The 4,853-nt window shown below is 49.6% G+C and overlaps 1 pseudogene; it reads right to left on the bottom strand.

The window, feature by feature from the left end:
- Positions 1 to 248: 248 nt before the first annotated feature.
- Positions 249 to 1,401, bottom strand: LOC142431745 (proteasome subunit beta type-5 pseudogene; annotated as a pseudogene).
- Between the last annotated feature and the right edge of the window lie 3,452 nt (positions 1,402 to 4,853).

Here is a 4,853-nt window from a genome sequence, read left to right as displayed (position 1 = left end):
ACGTACACGCTTTTAAAAATAAATCATTTCATCTGCAGTAGCTTATTCACAATGGGAAAGGGACAGAGGCCAATGGACATAAGCTAAAAAAAGGGATCAATGATACAATTAGGGACCCTTCCCCTAGGCTGGGGTGCCATGCTCTATGATTAATGAGCATCTTCCCAAGAAATGCAAGCAGCCACATCCACCCTCCTTGAGGGGGTAGAGAGCCACAATACCTCTCACGCAGATCGCCAACAGAACACTCAAATGCAGCCATGCTCCTGGACACGGCAGAGGTGGGCCACAGCTCCTGAGCAGGCATCTTTGTAGGTGGCTTCCTAGATGGCTCAATGGGCTAGATCATTGGCCTGTTCTACTTCCAAGCCATAGGAGTAGTCAGCCCCACAGGCACCCCCTGAGCCAGAACCTACAGAGAAGATGCTCACTGAGCTAGGTCCCCTTTACTGTCCACATAGTAGATGCCAGGACCTCTTTTATTCCAGCCACAGAGCACGGTGCCCATGGATAGCCCCCTGCCTTTGTACTGGTACACTGTGTGGGTGAGCAGCTGCTACAGAGACTTGCTCTGTGGTAGTTACATCATTTCATGTCAACTTGATAAATAAGTATAGTGGTGGATGAGTCCTTGTGGGCATGGCCTTCTCATGAGGATCCTGGGAACGTCCTCTCTTTCTCTCTGGAGGTGAGCCACATTCTCTCTCTGCTTCACCTTCCTGTTGAGCCATATGTGGAGAGCTGGAGGAGCCAAGTGGAGACCTGCGTCAGCACTGAGATGTTTCCACTGCCACTGGATCCACAAGACCCACCGGCCTGTGATCTTCTTGCATTTTTGCATCATTGAATGTGGCTGTGTGAGTCTAAAGAAGGCGTTTTGGACTGGTATTGGACTTATGGGCTATTATCAAATGTACGGGCTTAATCTGTATTGGGCTGGGACGCTTTCTTAATATACAATTACTCTTTGTTATAAAAGCTCTTTCTTATCCATATATGAATGTCTATTGATTTGTTTCTATAGTCAACCCGGTCTAACACATGCTCATCTGTCTCAAAGCTCAAAGATTCAACTTTGCTGAGCCAACAGTTTTTCCCAGAATGTGCAGTTTACTGCACCCCCAGCCATGGTGCCTAGCATGTATGAGTTGATCTCGATCACCTTCCTCTCAGTCTGGGTGGCAATGTGGGCACCTGCTGTCTACTGTAGGCCCTGAGTCCACTGCAGCAATTATGGCAAGTCCTGAAAGTCAAGGTGGCGGCTCCCTGAAGCTTTTCAATTCCTAGCTTCTCTGGAACACCCCACTTGGATGCAGCCAGCTTCCATCTACCCCTGGGACTTCCTGGACCTGGTCCAGCAGATCCGTGCTCCATCACCAGCAGTGGCTTCTGCAAGAACATGCTGACAAGTGCCAAACCTAGTGAGGGTCCTTTTGATTGCAACAAGGCAGACCCAGGATGTCTGATTGGGAACAGATGTACGGGATTGCTTGTAATGAGGCTGGGTCCAGAGCCTGAGCTATGGGAGGCCAGAGACCTGGGGTGCAGGTGGGAACCTGGAAGGGGGTCCATTGGCACCTGGTAGCTTCATGTAGTCCCACAGATGTGGGCTCTCCTCCGGAACTCTGCTATTTGAGTAAGGCAACTGGGGGTGGTGACAGCTACCTCTGTGGGAAACATAAAGATTTCTCCCAAGTTGTCTCCCACAAATATATGCCATACCCAGCTGCTTGCTACACATGGAAAATGACTGTACACTTGGAGGTCAACAGAAGTAGGTCAGGGGTTATTCTCCATAAGGGTTATCAGCCATCCAGAGCAAGCAGACACTACTGTTTATCCCACAACAAGTAGGGCCCACTCCCTTTTGATAGTAGATTATTTCCCTGAAGGAAAACCCAGGGAGGTCAAGCCCACTCAAGGGTGACCAAGGTTAGGCCACCATCATGAATCTAGGGTCCGCCCATCTTGTCATATGTATACCTTTAGCCCTCCTCTTCCTATCATGTGCACACCCCTAGCTCATCCCCTTCCTGTTACGCTTATGTCCATTGTATATCCCCCTCTTATTGCTTGTGTTGTCTATTGTACAACCCCTTCCTGTGAGGTGTGTGGTTACCTGTAATCACACCCCCTAAGGAGATATAAACCTTGGTTAGCAATAAAGTTCTCTCCTGTACTCTCCTGTGCACAGACCTGGCTGGTAAGATCATGGCCATCCAGGAGGTGAGCATGCTACCATGCAATGTGTTTGACTTCTTTATTTGACTCCCTCCTATCTCTCTTGTTCTCTATGACTTTAATATAATCTTTTTTTTTCCTTTTGAAATTGGACTTTTCTTTTTTTTCTTTAAAAAAAAACATTTTATTAGGGGCTCATACAACTCTTATCACAATCCATACATATACATACATCAATTGTATAAAGCACATCTGTACATTCTTTGCTCTAATCATTTTGAAAGTCTTTGCTCTCCACTTCAGCCCTTTTATCAGGTTCTCTTCCCCCCCCCCTCCATCCCCGCTCCCCCCTCCCTCATGAGCCCTTGATAATTTATAGATTGTTATTTTGTCATACCTTGCCCTATCCGGCGTCTCCCTTCACCCCCTTAAACTTTATATATCTTAACTGTACAATTGCGCCTATCAAACCCGTGATTAGTTGGGGAGTGGCGGGGGGTTGGACTTTCCCCCACACTTCTTCTACCTCTACCATAGAGTTATTGTGGGAGAAATGCCCAACAACCAAAAAAAGTTGCATCTGTAACTGCGCCGCCTGGCATCTACCCAAGTTACCGTGAAGCCACTTACTAAGGGTGAAGTGCTGGGCTGTTAACCAAGATGCTGGTGTTTGAACCCCTGAACCTCTCCCACCCAGGTGCTCCCCCTGCTGTGTGCTGACACCTCCATGTTGACCCACAGTGGGCCTAAGTGACTCTGCCCCCACCCCCCACCCCCTGCATTTCCTGGGCTGTGACTCTTACCGGACTGGTGGCCACGTCTTTTTCCCAGGAGACTTCTGGATGAGCCCACACCTCAGGCCTCATTTCCCCTGGTGGGGAAAGTTGTACCCTTGGCTGCCTGCCTGCAGGCAGGGGAAGCCAAGCCTCTTAGTACCTTAGTAGTAAACACTGGTATTACCCAAACCAGAAAACTCTCCTCCCTTACCTCCCAGGGAAAATGAGCCCCCCCCCCTCCCTATAAGTGTTTTAATTAGCAGCTGCCATTCTCTCTCACAATAATGAGAGAGAATCAATTATTTAGCTATAGAAAGCCAGAGAAAAAAAGCTTTTAGGGGCACTTTTAAAGTCGATGTAGTGTCAATAGTAGTGTTATTAATTTCAAGCTTCAAGATAGTATTTAAAACTGTGGTGCAGGAGAGTCCTCTGACGGTGGGGTGTGTGAAGCTTACTGTGGTTCTGAGCTAATGACATTTCCACGAGCCTCCAGGTGCAGTGCGGACCCTGCTGTCAGCAGTGGCCACTGTGGGGGCCGACGGGCTGGGGCTGGCCCCGAGCGATGAATGCCCTTGGGCTCCTTTCTGCAGCACTTGAACTTGTGCTTCCCAGGCCAGAGTGCAGGCCACGGAGCCGCATCCCCATGCAGCGCCACTGCCCCTGCTGGCCGCTAGAGGGGGCGGCGTCCTCTGCAAAGGTGAGCCTCCACCTGGGAGAGTTTGGCTTCTGTGGCTTCTTAGCTGCCTGGGGTCCTGAAGGTGGTGCTGGGCTTGGGGCAGTGTGGCTGCTGACAGGGCTGGTGGAGGTGGCTGGCGTTCGAAGAAGCCTGATATTGATCTCTTAGCTGTGTCCTGTGTCCCACTCTCACCACTTCGCCTCCCCTTTTATTTTTATTTTTTTTTCTCTTTTCTTCTTTTACATTTTATTAGGGACTCATACAACTCTTACCACAATCCATACATATACATACATCAATTGTATAAAGCACATCCATACATTCCCTGCCCCAATCATTCTCAAGGCATTTGCTCTCCACTTAAGCCCCTTGCATCAGGTCCTCTTTTTTTTCCCCTCCTCCCTCCCCATTCCCCCCTTCCTCATATGCCCTTGGTAATTTATACATCGTTGTTTTGTCATATCTTGCCCTATCCGGAGTCTCCCTTCCCCCCTTCTCTGCTGTCCCTCTCCCAGGGAAGAGGTCACATGTGGATCCTTGTAATCAGTTCCCCCTTTCCAACCCACTCACCCTCCACTCTCCCAGCATCGTCCCTCACACCCTTGGTCCTGAAGGTATCATCCACCCTGGATTCCCTGTACCTCCAACCCTCATATGCACCAGTGTTCAGCCTCTGTCCTATCCAGCCCTGCAAGGTAGAATTCGGATCATGGTAGTTGGGGGTCGCCTCCCCTTTTAAATAAGAAAAGTGTTGTAACCATTTGAGCATTCCACGGATCTGTTCCAGACAACTCCACCTTCACATGACTAGGATTTCAGGGGCCCGCCTCCTGTCTGCTCCAGTTCAGGGACACTGAGCAGAGAAGGAAGCCAGGGACTGTCTCCCCCCTCCCTCTCCCAATACCCTACTCCTCTCTTTATTAAGCACCTCTGGTGTGAACCCTGGTGTTCTGTGTGTTATACGTTGGGCTACTGACTTCTAGGTCAGCAGTTCAAATCCACCAGTTGCTCTGAGGGAGAAGGATGAGGCTTTCTACGTAAGCCTGTCACAGTTCCAGAAACCCACAGGGTCCTACAGGGTCTTTCTGTTTGTCTGCAAGGAATTGCATGCTGGGTAAGGAGCCGGTACTGTGGGTTGAGTGAACCATAAACCCCCCTCCCCCCATTACCCCTATTCCCCCAGCCAGCTCCACAGGAGAAATGAGTCTGTCTCCTCACTT

This window comes from Tenrec ecaudatus, chromosome 18 (assembly GCF_050624435.1).
Source record: "Tenrec ecaudatus isolate mTenEca1 chromosome 18, mTenEca1.hap1, whole genome shotgun sequence".
Lineage (NCBI taxonomy): Eukaryota > Metazoa > Chordata > Mammalia > Afrosoricida > Tenrecidae > Tenrec > Tenrec ecaudatus.
This window is presented reverse-complemented; position numbering and strand designations above follow the sequence as displayed.